This window comes from Armigeres subalbatus, chromosome 1 (assembly GCF_024139115.2).
Source record: "Armigeres subalbatus isolate Guangzhou_Male chromosome 1, GZ_Asu_2, whole genome shotgun sequence".
Taxonomy (NCBI): Eukaryota; Metazoa; Arthropoda; class Insecta; order Diptera; family Culicidae; genus Armigeres; species Armigeres subalbatus.
In genome coordinates, this window is record NC_085139.1 from 39038268 (window position 1) to 39056497 (window position 18230).

General features: G+C 40.4%; 1 protein-coding gene across 8 annotated transcripts in view; it reads left to right on the plus strand.

The window, feature by feature from the left end:
* Positions 1-18230, plus strand: part of LOC134224461 (peripheral plasma membrane protein CASK) — a 456884-nt gene that overhangs the window by 421343 nt on the left and 17311 nt on the right. The window lies entirely within an intron of this gene.

The following is an 18230-nucleotide window of genomic DNA, read 5'->3' on the forward strand; positions in this document are numbered from 1 at the left end:
CGTCTGGTTCAAATATAGTTTATTGCTATTCTCCCGAAAATGTGAGAAGCAAACTATGTAGCTTCTCAAACAAATGGTTATTCAATATTATTATCATAATTGATTGTAGATTACGTACTTCATTAATTTTACTCGTATATTTTCACATTCAATTGCTTCGCTGTATTTTATATCTCAGTGTTCGTATATTTCTTATTTCAATAGATGTTTCATATAAAATACAATTATAAACAATGGCCATAAGTCTGGTCCACTTATAATCCGATACCATATCTCTGGATTTATTTACCTTAGATACTTATTTAGTATTATATGATACTCAAATCTTTCGCTTTTGCACCTTGATATTATGAATGTCAATGCTCCTAAGTTCTTTTTATAAACTTCATTTATTTAAAAAAAAATCTTTGATATATAAGGGTTACGATAACGATCATCGACAATCAGGACTACAGTTCTGGTGATAAAAAGTCTAAGCAATTTTACTGTAATAAGAAAACTAAGCCTATAGTTAGTCTTTTCAAAACAATAATAATTACGTATTTACAATTTAATAAATTTGCTGGAATAATCTACCTCCTTGTGCATCCCCACATCGTACATATCAATCACCTATCATGTTCGCATTGCTTACACTTGCGACCCACCTCATGAGGAAGGTAGGATTTATTGACCACGAATTTGTATTCAATGCCACACATCTCCTCTCGTCTCTAAAAAAAAATGGCTGGCACATTATACTTGAAGGAAAAAATAACACTTCGGACATGTTACGCATAATGAGTTACACTCTCACAAAGATACAAGGACATCTTGCAACAAACGATCACTTCCGTCACAATATTGTACTGCGAGCGTCTCATTTCGTAATCGAAGAACACTTTGGATACACCATTATGGGTGCCAAAACTAAATATGGAAAATCACTCTCAAGACATTTCCGTGCAGTGGCGTCTCGACTCGCAATGGAAGTACCAAGCAGTCTTTGCGTAACTAGGGCGTATTGCCCCCTACCTTATTGACAATTTGATCCGAAACATTTCTTCTGGCTTATCGTATTCGCACAATCATTCTTGAGTTCAGATATTGGAGGTCTCAAGACCTGCAGAGTAATTAATCTTCGAGCTTGTGTGTTAGTTGGAGAAGCCCCACGGGGCATCATTACATCAGTATATAAGAAATTCAACATTCTCAGAATAGCTATGGTACTCCAAACCAGTTCAGATATTGGGGGTCTACAACACCAACAGAGTGATTCATAGGGTCCTGAGCTTGTGTGATAGTTGGAGCAACCCCGCGGGACATCATTACACCAGTAAACACAAATCACAACATTCTCAGAGTTCCTGCGGTACTCCAAATCATTCTTGAGTTCAGATATTGGAGGTCTACAAGACGAACAGAGTGACTCATAGGTTTCCGAGCTTGTGTGTTACTTAGAGAAGCCCCATGGGACATTATTACATCAGTATATTAAAAAATCAACATTCTCAGAATATCTGAGGTACACCAAACCATTCTATAGTTTAGATCTTGGAGGTGTACAAGATCAACAGAGTAATTCAAAAGGTTCCCGAGCTTGTATGTTAGTTGGAGCACAACATTACCAGAATAGCTACGGCACTCCAAACCATTCTTGAGCTCAGATATTGGAGGTCTAAAACATCAACGGTGTGATTCATAGGGTCCTGAGCTTGTGTGATAGTTGGAACAACCCCACGGGACATCAGCACCCCAGTATACACAAATCACAACATTCTCAGAGTTCCTGCGGTACTCCAAATCATTCTTGAGTTCAGATATTGGAGGTCTACCGTGCGGGACCGAAATCCGTCCACCTCATGAGATATCAATAAATTAAAGGGGGATAAAGGTAATTAATGTAGAAATAATTTATCTTATCCTGTTCAGATACTTGGCAGTAAGCTTTTAGGGCATAGAAATGGAAACAAGGCTTTGAAATATAAACAACAAAAATCAAAAACAAATCGCCAACCACCAAACGCGGAGTTTGTGCCGCCATTTTGTTTTTGGGTAGAGCATAATTGCACCAAAAGTAACTGTGTTTTAATTGCTTATTGCGAATCATTACATAAGATAAGCGGAATACAAATCGAAGGGATCGCTTCTCAAGGTGCGTATCGAACTATTTACAGTGGTAGTTTAGTAAATCAGACTGCTTCAATTTAAATATTTAGTCAAAAATTAACTGTACGGATTTTGATCCTTTGATTCAAAATCCGTCCACGGTGGACGGATTTCGAGTCAGGAGTAGTTGATTTTATTTATTATTTTATCATGTTTTTCGTACTTTTTAATGAGTAAATGTGCAACACTTCAAAAGTAAAAGCCTTCATGCTTCTGTGTCATGACAAACGTTTTACTTACATTCGATGCCTATTTTCTAATGACTTTTTCATATACTAAGGTGCTTAAGTGTACGGATTTCGATGCCCCCGGGTACAAGACCAACAGCGTGATTCCGAGCTTGTGTGTTAGTTGGTGAAGCCCCACGGGACATCATTACACCAGTATATACAAATCATAACATTCCCAGTATATCTACAATACCATAAATGAACTATTCCAACTCATAAAAAACTCAAAGGTGCAGCCCAATCGGGTTGTACGCAAAGGTGACGTAGGACACGTAGCTATTCGAAATTTAAGGTATTTGCCATAATAATTTGTGTCATTTTATTAACATTGAGCGAATTGCTCGAAGGCCAACTGAATCAAGAAGTCGAATAGTTGTTCCCAGTTGGATGGACTTTGAGTCTCTAACCGTGTAATTAACATGACTCATCGGCCGCTGAAACCACTCGACTGGCTTTCAGTTGGGGGCATCACAATCCTTACTTTCCCACGTACGCTTACATCGCGGGCGAATACCAAACGTTGCAAATAAATATATTTGCGTTTGGTTTCACGCCACTTCTGATTTTGCTTATTTCTCCTTTATTTCGACCATTTTTGGGGATGGTGTCCTCCAAAAACCTTCTTTATACAAAAGAAGGTTGATCCGACAATCCGATATGAAATTTCTTCAAAGTGCAAAACTCAATCGTAACTATCAAATTTGATAGCGCGTCGGAGGAAGATGATGCAGAAAATTTGAATGGATGGAATCACTAACCAAGCTATCACGCCAATCCCGATGCTACCTAACAGTCCATTTTCGCAATTAACTCTTTCTATCCATAAAATGTTGGACCTGAGAAGAAACATTTTTTTCACAATGCGCCTTTCCAATAATTAACTGCATTCAAACGCTTGTCGGCACCTTGCGTTGAAACTGTCCGACCGCCACTTGATGATTTTTCTCTAAGCCTCCAAATCCGCATTGCCACGCCTTCGTGCTGCTGTGTCCGCTCCGCTGCATAGAATGTCGAACCGCTCTTTGTGGAGTCCCGATCAAAACGGCTCGCGCGCGCCGAACGGCAGCTTTCTTGTATGTAATATATTAAGCCCGTTAGCCCCGCCCCTTTGTGATCTGATATGGGTGTAAATGTAATGTGCACTCATAACGCCTGTCATAAGACGAGTTTATACAATCCCATCGAATTCCACCACTTAATTGTATCTTGACAGATACGTATTTCGACCTCAAAAGTAAGGCCTTACTTTTGAGGTCGAAATACGTATCTGTCAAGATACAATTAAGTGGTGGAATTCAATGGGATTGTATAAACTCGTCTTATGACAGGTGAAAACATTCCACTAAAAAGCTCAAAATAATTTTCCACTCATAACGATTAATGAAGGGGCGTGGTTAATGGAATTACTTCTTTAGGTATAAGAAAGCTGGTTTCGGCGCGCGCGAGCCATTTTGATAGGGATTCCGCAGACAATGTCGAAGAATGTTGTTTGCCACTACCTTGCAAACGGGATAAATGCAACAAAAATAAATAAGAGATTTTTCACACTAATCACGCCATAATCTAACACATGAGATTTAAAATACTTATTACCAATGGGAAAAAGTATATCTTTGTCGTCATTTTTCAACGAATTATAGCTCAATTTTTATGGCTCTGGGGGATTACTAGGTAGTAAATATAGTCACTACATGAGAAATAATAAGTAGAGATCTTGTTAATAAACAGAAAAACATATAATTTGTTGGTTGCAATATAGTTGCCACTGCCTTAAAAATGGTTAAACCGCTCTTTGCGGTATCCCGATCATAATGGGTCGCGCGCCGGAAAGCAGCTTTGTTGTATTCAATAAATTAAGCCCGTAAATTTTAATGGATACAATCACTAACAGAAACCAAGCTTCCACGGCAAACGCCGATGCCACCGAAACAGTCAATTTTCGGAATTAAACCTTTCTGTTCAGAAAATGCTAGTCCTGAGAAGAACCAATTTTCTTTCCCCAATGCGCTTTCCCAATAACGTAATAAAAGCATCGCCACTGACGGCACGGGATCGCAACAGTGCTTTGTTTATAGTTAACCCTTTCTTCATATAAAATGCTGGTTCGTTGAGGTTGAATGATCTGCAGCAACACACCGAGGACCACCACCAATGCGATGGATTTCCGTTGAAAATGTTACCAACGCCTCCGTGATGCTGTATACGCTCCGCTGCGATCGCTTTGATGCGTCCGCTCTGCGTGAAATCTTGTTCAAACTGCGGATTAGATCCAAACCCGCAATTGATTGGTTTTTGATGTCTGTGCTAGTGATGCATTCACGTGATTGGTTGGTTCATCTATTTCTAAACTTTTTATCACTTTTCGATAATAAATAGTTAAAAATCAGTATTTTCATATCAATACAAAGAAGCGTTGACTCATCCTTGATCGAATGGTCCAAAAAAAATGAAAATCCATCGAGAAACGGCTGAGATATTAAAGTGCAAAGTCTATCATATTTTCGTGACGGTCCCTGATTTTCGCAATCGTAAAGTGTACCCCAATAAAGAAAAGACAGACGTAGTCCTACGTCAAAAAAGTTGAGACATCGAAGATTTTCATGTTGATCTTTTTGAATATTAGGATCTGTACTCAAGGACGGTTTGGAGTTTCGTAGATATTGAACGAATTCTGTAGTGTGTCTGTGTTTTGAAGTCCCGTGGAGCTATTCTGACTCATAAAACTAGTAGGGACATCGAGGATCTTCATGTTGATCGGTTTGAATACTAAGATCTGTACTCAAGGATAGTTTGGAGAGTCGTAGATGTCGAGCGATGTATGTAGTGTGTCTGTAATGGTGTTATGAATATGTGTTATAAATAGTGGGGACATTCAAGATCTTCTTGTTAATCCATTTGAATATTAGAATCTGAGCTCAAAAACAGTTTGGAGTGTCGTAGAAATTCGACGAATTCTGTAATGTGTCTAAAATGATGTTATGAGATACCTTGGAGCTATTCCAACTCATGGAACTCAAGGATAGTTTGGAGAGTCGTAGATGTCGAGCGAAGTGTGTAGTGTGTCTGTAATGGTGTTATGAGGTACCGTGGAGCTACTCCAACTCATAACAATAGTAAGGACATACAAGATCTTCATGTTAATCCATTTGAATATTAGGATCAGAGCTCAAAGACCGTTTGGAGTGTCGTAGAAACTCATCGAAATGTCTAAAATGGTGTTACGAGATACCTTGGAGTTATTCCACCTCATTGAAATAGTTTAGACATCGAAGATATCCGTGTTGATCGTTTTGAATATTGATTTTTTTTTAATCTTTATTAAGGTGTTTTTTAATCTACTAACGGAAGTATTACCAAATCCAAGTAAATTATGAATTTGAATGACTTAAATTTGAATAGCGTATTATGAATTGATCAACTATTCAAAAGGAAAACAATCAATGATCCCAATTTAAAATGTATTAATTATTCAAACATAGGCTAAATATCAATAAAATATTATTTTGTTTTTATTTTCCTGCATGTAAATTGTATGACGATCCCATCTAATTGAGTGAATTGTCTCCTTGTTTTACAATGAGCGACCCCGCTTGTTTATTTACATATTTATTAACACACCGAATACCGATTTGAAGGAAACCTAAAAGTTGAATCACTATATCTCAACAGCCCGTTGACCGATTTTCAAACTTCTTTTACTGTTCCTTTCCCCATCTAATGTGGTTTCATAATACTGGTGTTTTATTTCTCTAGGGTAGGTCAATTTTCCCCTGGAATGCCGTGAGTCAGGACGCTGCCAATCGAAACATTGTAAAATTCTGTTTACTCAATGTAATTCAACATAGTTCACTACCATTCCACAAGGAAAAGCCACATAACTTTTTGAACATCCGTAGATGCCTTTGGTCGACTATGTTGGAAAACAAAACAAAATAGCGTTCAAAATGACTATATTTCAGCTATTTTTCAAACGATCTTGAACCGGCTTTCTTCATAAATGTGTTCAAAAAATATTCCTTAGGAGATAGATAACGTAATACAAGCAATATTCCTACAGAAACTCCAAGTTATTCTAATGTTTATAGAGTTTGGATAAATTCTACCAAGTCAATTAAGTTCTGTAACACACCGACGTCGACCCGTCAAGCTCACACTTGTCCATAGAACCTATGGGTATGGCAATTCAATCAGGCGTCTACCAGGTGTTCTAAGTTCTCCGAACTGTGCCGCAGTTTAGATCAATTGGTCTACCAGGTCAACTACATACGTTCTGTATCACAACCCCGTGGGAGCAGGTTTGATCCGCCGCCGGGTGCTATCTGAGTAGCTTGCGAATATGTTGAGAGCTAAATGGCTAAAACAAAAGTGATGCTGAATGGCATACGGAAAATATAAAGGGCTCAAGGCTTTTGTTTGCTTACTGGCACAAACAAGGGGGTAAGAGAGGGTAACTCATGCAACCTTCTGTTACTTGGGTAGGTTTATTGGATCAACTACGCTCTGTGCCTCAACAACGTCTGATTTGAGCTTCGGAACAATTTGAAGAACTTAGTAGGTGTTCTAGATGTTTTAGGTATGATTGAATTGCAAGTTAAGACTATGGATATGTGAGAGCTTGATCGGTTGACGTTCTTGTGGTACAGAGCATAGTTGACCTGAAAGACTAATTTAGCTGAACTCAGAAACACTTTTAAGAACTTCGAACAACTGGTTTAGGCATTTTTTTTATTATGACTTTTTTTTTCCTTAATTTATTTTATAGGCACTCTGTGTTACTTAACTGCTATACTGTGCCGAGATCTACTGTGGTATTCTGCAGCCAGAATCCACACAGAATCTGTTTTTAGCTTTTTCCATTATTCATTGTTGTTGTCGTTGCTGGTCCATCTCGTCGTGAGTCCATTGTGTTCGTTTTTGTCCATGTCGTGTATCCAATGATCGTTGCATTGTCCGGTTGCCATTTATCCGGGTAACGTTGGAGGAATGCCTCCGAGAAGAACAAGTTGTCAGTCGTCATCAGGAAGCCGTGACGGTGAGGCGTGCACCCCAATACGCCACCGCATAGACTGCGCATCCGGCGACTGACGAGGGTTTTGGTGGAAGGGCTGGGAATCGAACCCATGACCATTCGCTTGAAAGGCGAACGTGTAGCCAACTACGCTACGGGACCCCCATTTATTATGACTTACACCAAAAAACTCTATGGACATTAGACCTCTTCATGTTTTCAAAAAGTATCAAAAATTCAACCAGTCAGCCCAGAATCACAATTCTTATGCTAAAATAAGCCTCCTGTCAAATTTTCAGCTAATTCGGATAAAATTTCGAGGTGGCTCAAGTCTGCTTTTCTGCAGCTAATCGCAAGTCGAGCACATCTGTATATGGCGTCCATATACAGATGTGCTCGACTTGCGGTTAGCGGCAGTTTTGGTGTGCTATACATCGGAGAGATTTTATTTCGATTGTATTTTTTTTTTTTTCAAAAAGAAAGGGATAAATTAGCAAAAATTAAGCTGTCTATTCTTGAGCCATGCGCGGTGATGATCAAAATTGAAAAAAATCATGAAAAATTGTACGAAAACCAATTCAAAGAAAAGATTGGGCATTGATCTTTAAAGTATTCCATTTCATCTTAACATTTTTCCTCGTAAATAGAAGAAGAAAAGGGATATAAATCAGCAAAAATTGGATTGTTCATTCTTGAGTGATGCGCGGTCGTACAAATGCCAACTTTGTTTTATATATAAACCGGTGCCAGCGAAAGTGGTACATAAACCATTTTTGTCGATTTTGTGTTTTTTACACCAACGGCTTCTGTTAGCAAAGATCTAGTAAGGGAATAACGAAAAAACGATTTTTGACAACTAAATCTGGAGATATGCACTTTTTAATTTCTGGTATATATCACAATGGCAATCTCGTTGCCAGGAAAAGTGGTACATGTACAGTTCTACCCGCTAAAATCAGATTATTCAAAAGAAAATTTGATAACATGGATGTTCCCGCAGCAGATTTAAACCCTATTTTGAATTTCAAGATGGTTTACTGCCGTTTAAAATAATTTAATAAATGTACATGTACCACTTTTACTAGCAACGATTTTCGGTTTCTGTTGCATTTTGTTCCCATTATTAGTGGTACATGTGCATTTTGGTTCTTTTTTTTCACTTAGCGTTTATTTGAAGGCTCAAGCGCTCGAAGGCATAACGGAGCCGAAAGTCAATTGAAATTTTATTACAATTTCATCTTTTGCTTCTTATGTTCTTATGTTAGTTTTGGGGAGCCGAAAAACTCGCGGCTTGGTCGAGGTTAAGGAGTACATACAAAAAAAAATTGGATGGGATTGGGGCTTGGGATTATATTGGTGTCCGTAGGTAGCGTTGATGCAGTCTTCCCATGATGATTGGTGTGGTTCAGAACTGGGACAAACTGCAATTATACAAGCAAAACGTTTCTACCGAGCGGAGTGGGAGAATACAAGGTGGACATGGCCCTACGAATGGGGGGAGAGGGAATCAAACAATGACGTTGATGCGCTTCAAAAAATTGTGAACAAGGGCCATGTAGTCAATATCAAGCTTTCCCAACACATCTCTAATGTCCTCATTTTCTGGTTTCCCTCGGGCCCGGAGGGATGCATATAAATCGGACCTGGCAATACCGTATTCGGGGCAGTTCCAGACAACGTGATTGATGTCCTGATAGCCTGCCCCACAACCGCATCGATTGCTGTCTGCGAGTCCTACTCGATAGGAATGCGCGTTTAGTGAGTAGTGGTTGGACATTAGACGACACATTACCTTAATAAAGTCTCGGCTAAGGTCCAACCCCTTGAACCAAGGTCTTTTCGAGACCTGCGGGAGAATGGAATGTAACCACCTACCCAAATCTCCTTCATCCCATTTTCGTTGCCAACTGAGCAAGGCTTGTTGACGAGAAATTGAAAAAAATTCGTTAAAGGTGATTTGACGCTCGTATATATCACCTTCCATAGCGCCCACCTTGGCAAGTGAGTCCGCTCTCTCATTACCCGGGATCGAGCAATGTGAAGGGACCCATACCAAAGTGATAGTATAAAAGCGATTCGATAGAGCACTCAATATGGATCGTATTTCGCTCAGGAAATATGGTGAGTGCTGTACCGGCCTCATTGAACGTATAGCCTCTATTGAGCTGAGACTATCCGTAAAAATGAAGTATTGACCAGAGGGAAGAGAGGCAATTCTCTCCAATGCGTAGTGTATAGCTGCTAATTCTGCAACATATACGGAACAAGGATTTTGAAGTTTTCGAGCGGCGCTATGCAATTCGTTGAAGACACCAAATCCAGTGGATTCATTTATTTTTGACCCGTCGGTGAAAAACTTTTTGACGCAACTGACATGGCTGTATTTACTTGTGAAAATTCGTGGTATACACTCCATTCGGAGAGGATCTGGAATTCCATGGATCTCTTCTCTCATGGTCAGATCAAAAGCTACAGAAGAACTGGAGGAGTCTAAGAAGCAACCATGATGGGGAACATTCGAAGAAGGGCCAATCTCCAGGCTCATGTACCAGTAGTACAGTGTCATAAATTTTGATTGGAAGTTTCGTTCGATTAGCTTCTCAAAATTCTCAATTACCAATGGATTTAAAACCTCACACCGAATGAGGAATCTGAGCGATATTTCCGCGATGCGATCTGATAAAGGAAGTACTCCCGCGAGTACCTCTAAACTCATTGTATGAGTCGAGTTCATACAGCCTAGCGCGATGCGGAGGCAACGATATTGAATGCGTTCGAGCTTCAATATATGAGTTTTCGCGGCGGCTTGAAAACAAAAACTACCGTATTCGATAACCGACAAGATCGTTGTACGATATAGCTTTATCAGATCTTCCGGGTGGGCTCCCCACCACGTACCGGTAACTGTTCGCATGAAGTTGATTCTTTGTTGGCATTTCTGATACAGATGTCTAATGTGCATTCCCCAGGTGCCTTTCGAGTCGAACCAGACCCCTAAGTATTTATGTGAAATGCCTTGAGAGATTATCTTACCCCTAAGATGAAGCTTTAATTTTGCTGGCGTATGCTTCCTAGAAAAGACAATCAGCTCAGTTTTCTCCGGAGAGAATTCGATACCCAGCTTTAAAGCCCAAGTAGACAAATTGTCCAGAGTATCTTGCAATGGTCCTTGCAGATCGCCCGCCCCTGTTCCTGTAACGGAGACAACAGCGTCATCCGCAAGCTGTCTTAACGAGCAATTTATTTCCCACAAGACTTCCTTCGATGCTTTTAACATAGAAATTTTGAAGAAGGGACTTAAACATGAGCCCTGGGGGAGACCCATGTAACTAATTCTTGAAGTTGTTGAGTTTCCATGAGAAAAACTCATATGTTTCTCAGACAACAAGTTGTACAAATAGTTGTTTAGTATTGGTGAAAGCCCACACTCGTGGAGTTTGTCTGAAAGGACGTCAACGCAAACTGAGTCAAAAGCCCCTTAATATCCAAGAAAACTGAACCCATTTGTTCTTTTTGAGAATAGGCCAGTTGGATTTCTGTAGTAAGCAATGCAAGACAGTCGTTCGTTCCCTTGCCTCTGCGGAATCCAAATTGAGTATCTGATAGAAAGCCATTTGATTCGACCCATCGGTCGAGCCGATTGAGAATCATCTTCTCTAACAGCTTCCGTATACACGACAACATCGCGATTGGACGGTACGAGTTATGATCCGAAGCGGGTTTATCGGGTTTTTTGATAGCGATCACCCTCACTTGTCTCCATTCATCCGGAACAATGTTGCTTTCCACGAATTGATTAAATAAATTCAGCATGCGCCTCTTCGCGACGTCTGGGAGGTTTTTAAGCAAGTTGAATTTAATTCTATCCATTCCTGGAGCGGTATTATTACATGAAAGGAGAGCAAGTGAGAAATCAACCATCGAAAATGGGGCGTCCATCTCGTGTCGACCGGAGGTTGTTTCGCGTGCGAACCGTTGAATTTTGACGGAATCCGGACACACTTTTTGGCGAAAGCGAAGATCCATCGAGGGAACTTTCCCTATCTTCGTTAATCGATGACGCGTTACGCATTCTTCTCCCGACGGCCCAAAGTGTTTTCATCGACGTTTCGCGCGAAAGACCATCAACAAAATGGCGCCAATAACCGCGTTTCTTAGCATTCGCAAGACTCTTAAACTTACGTTCAAGAGAGGCATAACGATCGTAATTATCTCGAGTACCACGTTTTCGATAGTCCTTGAACGCGTTGGACTTTTCCCGATAGACTTTAGTACACTCTTCATCCCACCAAAGAGGAGAAGGCGGACGGCGACGTATTTGAGATCCCGGTATAGATCGACGCTGTGATTGAACTGCGCTGTCTAGGATTAGCCCGGAGAGAAACTGGTATTCTTCCATCGGAGGAAGAATATCGATCGAATGCTCACCGACGATGATCGCCTCGGTGTATCTTCCCCAGTCAATGTGTTTCGTGAGGTCGTACGCAACGTCAATCTGGCGAGACTGATACGATCCATTGGTGATTGAGATTTCGATAGGCAAGTGATCACTACCATGGGGATCTTGAATTACTTTCCACGTACAATCCAATGTTAGTGAAATCGAACAGATTGAGAGGTCAATTCTACTTTCGAGTCCTGAAGGTGCCACACGTGTTGCTTCTCCGTTATTTAAATATGTCATATTGAAGTAGTCGCACATGTCGTAAATCAACGAAGAACGGTTGTCATCGGTAAGTTCCCCCCAGGCCGTACCGTGTGAGTTAAAGTCTCCTAGAATCAACCGTGGCTCAGGCATAGCGGAGCAGATTTCGTTAAGATCTCTGCGTCGCATAGAAGCATTCGGCGGTATATACACAGAAGCTATGCTGAGGCTTTTTCCTCGTATGGTGACATGACATGCGACTACCTCAGTGCCTGTCATCGAGGGAAGATCTATTCTGTAAAAGGAGTGGAGCTTGTTGATCCCCAAGAGCACCCTCCATATCCATCTCCTCGATCTAGGCGAATAATGTTAAAATCGTGGAAAGAGAGAACTTTGTCTGGAGAAAGTCATGTTTCACTAAGAGCAAATGCGTCACAGCCTGAGCTGTGAACTTAAAATTTAAACGGATCCAGGTTTTAATACTCCTACAGTTCCACTGCAGGACTACGATCTTATCCCCGACCTCGTTGGTTAAATTAGCCATCGAGGGATAAGATTGAATCAAGAACAGGCCATTTTGAAATCAATTGCTTCAATAAGGGTTTCACCAGTGAGATTATCATGTTGATAATGTTTCTCACTGCGGGAGAGATTTCTAGAGTATTGAAGATGAAATCCACAATCCCAGAAAGAGTCATTTTATCGGGTACCTCAACATGGTTATGTTGAACCGCCTGATGATTTTGTTGCTGATGTAAGCTTTCTGGGCAAAAACTGGAACAGCTGGGATTTTAGATGTTCCCGGGAGGGGCGGGAAATTGGCAGCCGCAAAATTGAACCCCATAGGTGAAACTTTTTGGGGTTTCCCCCCACTTGCTAATTTTCCCGGGGGAGGGTCGAGTACTCTGTTCAACGACAGGAACATCTTGAAAAGCGTGTTGGCGTTTTAGCCTGCACCTTGCTCGCTTTCTTTTTGTCCCTGTTTCGATGACAGTATATTCTTCACCGTCCCCAGAGTCTGAGCCTTGATCATCTAAGGGCAGGGAAGAGAAGACATTTGAGCTGGCGATAGAACGGGTTGATGGAACAACGGCTGGGGCAAGCGTCTTCAGCATTTCTGCATAGGATCGCCTTGACCGCTGTTTTATTGAGCGGATTTGATGTTTCTCCCTCTCTATATACCGAGCACACGCAGTGAGTTCATGCGGAGCTTCGCCACAGCAGGTACACTTCGGCTGTTTACTGCAGAGACCCTCGGCATGTTGCTCACCGCATTTGCTACACCGTGGTTTATTGCAGCAGTAGGTCTCTGTGTGACCAATCTGCTGGCACTTTTTACAGTGCATTACGGTCGGTATATAGAGGCGCACTGGTAATCGAAGTTTCCCTAGAACAAGGTGGTCAGGAAGGGCAGACCCAGAAAAGGTCACACGATACGAATCAGACGGTTTTTTGGTGCCATCTTCTGACACGTAATTCATTTGTCTGACATCAAGAATCTGAACTGTTGGGACCGCTCGATTTTTAAACCCCCAGTACCAGTCTTGATGTCAGCACATGTTAGAAACGGCTCGGTGACCACTCCTGCAATCTCGACTTCACTGCTTGCGATGTATACGTGATATTCCAATCGAAAGAGCTCGAAGGCAGCAATTCTGTTGGCCTGTTCACGATCACTTACAGTGACTCGTAACTTATTACGGCTTGGGGCATTCACTTCAATAATGCCCTGAAACGATTTTGCCAGATCTTTTTCGATTCGCAATTTGTTTAGCGGTTTACCTTTGGGCCGAAAGAAAACCAGAAATGGGCCCTTAGATCCGGGCGGGTACGCTTTTAGGCGGGGGGTCGCCGGGGGTGTTGATCCACTTGCCTGGTTAGTATCCATAGGATCAGGCGAAGGCAGGTTAAAAGTCCCAGGAGAATTAGAGTTGTTGACCGGTTTGTGCAAAACAGTTTCAGCGGGAGTTGAGCCGGTTTCGGCGCTATGTTCGCTTTGTGGTGGAAAGTTTCGCTCATTAAATTGCTCGTATTCCGGGGATGGAATGTAATCATCGTCAGAAATTTCAAATTGCGAATCACCCCCGCCTTTGTCATCAGTTTCCATTGCGGAGAATGATCACCGCAACGAAAAATAAAATGATTCCAATATCGAAACAAAGAGCACGCAGAATATTGCGGTTATTCCAACAAGAGGGAAAAAATAAAAAAGTGGCGGATAAATAAAATAAAAATAAAAAAGTTAGCGGGATAATGAATAAAAGATAAAAAAAATATATAACGAAAAAAAAAATATAACGAAAAAAAAATATAACGAAAAAAAAAATATAACGAAAAAAAAAAAAAATATAACGAAAAAAAAAATATATACGAAAAAAAAAATATGAAGAAAAAAAAATATAGTGAAAAAAAATAATAACGAAAAAAAAATATAACGATAAAAAAATGGACGGTAAAAAAATAACTTTTATCTGATGAACTTTGGCACAGTTCCACTTGCCAATTCACTACCAGTTCACAGTTCCACTTGCCAATTCAACTACCAATTCACAAGATGCGAGAGACCGAAAACAAGAGGCGAGATATTTACCGACAATAACAGCCTTGTGTAGGTAGGTAGCGTACCGGTGTCGATGGCGACTCCTCTGCAGGCAGGCTTCGTCGTCGTACTGGCTGCTACGATGGGGACGGGGGCTTCTGTAGCAAAACGATTGCCGCACTTTCTGCTGCTGATGGTGATGCAGCTTTTGGAAGTTGCGACTTGCGATCCGGCAGGTTGTCGTAGCCGGAAGTGCCTTTAACAGACACACCGGAGGTCTCGGCCAGGGTGTGCTGCTTCCCAGTCACAGGGCACAAAACGCGTTTAAAAAACCTAGTGTAAAAACTTCTACTGAAGAAAAACGCTAGGAAAACTTCACGCGAGATGAGAGCAAAAAAAAAACGAACTGCTCGCTTCTAACGAAGAACAGGGAATCTGCATTTTGGTTCAACAAACTTGAAATTTGCCAAGAAACTTCGCATATTTCTGATCAATACCTTTAGGTACTTAGGTACTTAGGTACTTAGGTACTCAGTCATAACACGTTGGTACAGTTGAGTTGCAAAAAATTGTAATTTGAATTTTATGTTTGAAGTTTTTGGAAAAATGCGTCTCCTGTAAAATTTACTCAATGTAACATGTACCACTTTCGCTGGCACCGATTCATATATAGAGAAGAGATGATTGCATGTTTTGTTATCATTTAGTATGAGTATAGCAACTAGCACCGTAACTCCTTTAATAGTGGAATTCGAACATTGGCCTGTTAAGAAGAGTTGTAGAAAAACCTTCGCACTAAATGTCCACAATACAATTCATTATGAAATTAGGCCTCTGGAATAAGTTATTGACAAACAACTAAATGATCGAACACAGATTACTAAATGATCGATAACATCCTTGCGAATCGCAATGTTCACAAGACTTGTAGAGCACACCAAAAGCTTCTATATAGAGGTTGTTTATATCTCTTGTTAGAATTTTATTCAAAATTGAAGATAGCACAAAAACACTAAATCGACTTGAGCCACCTCGAAATTTTATCCGAATCAGCTGAAAATTTGACAGGAGGCTTATTTTAGCATAAGAATTGTGATTCTGGGCTGACCGGTTGATTTTTTGATACTTTTTGAAAACATGAAGAGGTCTAATGGACATGTGTGAGCTAGAAGGGTTAATGTCGTTGTGATACAGAGCGTAGTTTACCTGAGTTGATCTGAACCTCATAGTTGATCTGAACTTCAGAACAGTTTGGAGGAATTAGAACTACTGGTTTTGGCATGATTTAACATACAAATGCTCTATAGACATGTGTGGGCAAAAGCTGACGTCGGTGTGGCCCAGAACGTAATTGACCTGGTAGTCTAGTTTATCTGTATTCCGGAACAGTTTGGAGAACTAATTGCAAGATTGAATTGCAAGTTATACACAAAGGTTCTATGGACATGTGTGGGCTTGAAGGGTTGACGTCGATTTGATACAGTACGTAGTTGACCTAGTAGACTAATTGATCTGAACTCCGGGACAGTTTGGAGAACTTGGAACAATTAGTAGAGGTATGATCGGATTGCAAGTTATACACAAATGCCCCACAGGAAAAATTTTTGAACACATTTATGAAAAAAATTGGTTCAAGATCGTTCGAGAAACAGCTGAAATATAGTCATTTAAAAAGCTGTTTTGTTTTGTTTTCCAACATAGTAGAACCTTCCAAAGACATCTACGTGCAGTGACGGGAAATGTCATATCGATGTCATGGGACTAACATGCTAATAACTTTTCTCACAAGTCATTTACAAGTATGTTTTCCATATAAACATGTAGGCCTTAAAAGACCCGAAAACTTTGTCTAACAGGTAATTTCTGAAATATGATATTGGCGGCGTGAGAGCCGAATTAGTGTCAAATGACATTAATGTCATGACATTCCGTGACATTTTTTTAATCTCACTCTCTTGGCTCACACTTTGTATTTAGAACAATGATCTGTTCGACAAAGTTCTAGGACCCTTTAAGTACTACATGTTAATAGAAAAATCCGAACTGTAAATGACTTTTGAAAAAAGTTATTAGGAAATTAGTAATAGCAATGCCATGACATTTTTTTGACATTTCCCATCACTGTCTACGTGTATGTTAAAAAAAATGTATGCAGCATTTCCTTATGGAATGATAGTGAACAATGCTAAATTATATTGAGTAAACTGAATTTTACAATGTTTCGATTGGCAGCATACTGACTCACGGCATTCCAGGGGAAAACTGACCTCCCCTAGAAAAACGAAACACCAGTATTATAAAACCACATGGGATGGGGAAAGGATCTGTAGAATGATTTTGAAAATCGATCAACGGGCTGCTCAGAAATAGCGATTTAAATTTTAAATATCCATCAAATCTGATCTCGGTATTCGGTATCCGTTTGAGGTGTCGGAAAACTAATTTGTTTGCTGTTATATGTTGGCCTTTTGTACTGGAAATTCCGGGTTTTCGGAAACTGTTCCGTGGCCATCGCATAGCCAGTTTTACCCTACAAAGAAACTAAGGCGTGTCTTATTTACTCATGAGATTCTGAGTAGTTTGAGCTGTTGGAATGCAAATTTATTGCGTGGTTCTATATTGGGCTTTTATACCGGATATTCCGGGTTTCCGGAACCTGTTCGGTATTCATCCTGAGGCCAATTTATGTCTATACGGCCAATGTTGTCAATCATCCACATTGACCATTAGTTACTTATACTGAAACTCATGTTATGACGCTAAAAATTTCAAAATACTGAAAATTTGCTTTAAAAATGACTTATGCCACTCTTCAAAACTCATCCCTCGAAAACAGGGAGGGTCCTCCTGAGCATTTTACCCGTCTACTTAATGGAACTACTTTTCCCCTTGGTCACAGGTAAAACCGCTTGCATTTTAGTTGAGAATTGACCGCGAACGAGCTGTTTTAAGTTGTCAAGATTCATCCAAGCACTTTAAGGGTCCTCTGGAGCTCGATGCGAATTCCGTCCGGAATATGGTTCGAATAACCCCTGGAATCCAGCAAAACGTTCCCCCCAAAACTTGGTGTAAATTAAGCAACCAACACCCCCATCCTTCACCACCAAATTTGGTGAGAATCCCCTCTGAAATTTGGTACGACTTTACATGGAATTTTGCTATGAATTTGGTCCCTCTGGAGTCTGATGCGAATTACCCCTGAAATCAAGCAAAAAATTGCCTAGGGACTCGGCACAAATACTCTCTGGAAGTCGGAAAGAATTCGCTTTGTAATTCGATGTAAGTTTTCTCTGGAGTTCGTTGCGAAATACCTCTGTAACTCGATCGATTACGAGACCAACAAATCAAAACCAACAAATGAATCTGTCGTTCTCAGGAGGGAGACGCCTGTCATTCGCGGCACAATGGCACTCTACCCAACATCGTTCTTGGTACTTCTGTTTTGGTATCCCCTTTCTGGGTGTGTAACCTAATTGGGGTTGTGTAGTTTGTGCTACCTAATTATCGGCAATTAACTTTTCCTTGCAAAAACTTGTAATTAGTTGAGATTTATTAGGCCTTTTGTGTTTTTGTATGTCGAAAAATAGTAACTCGATACCTTCGTAGGTATCATGGATTAAACGGAGTAAAAACAAAAACATTGGACACTATATTGAATGA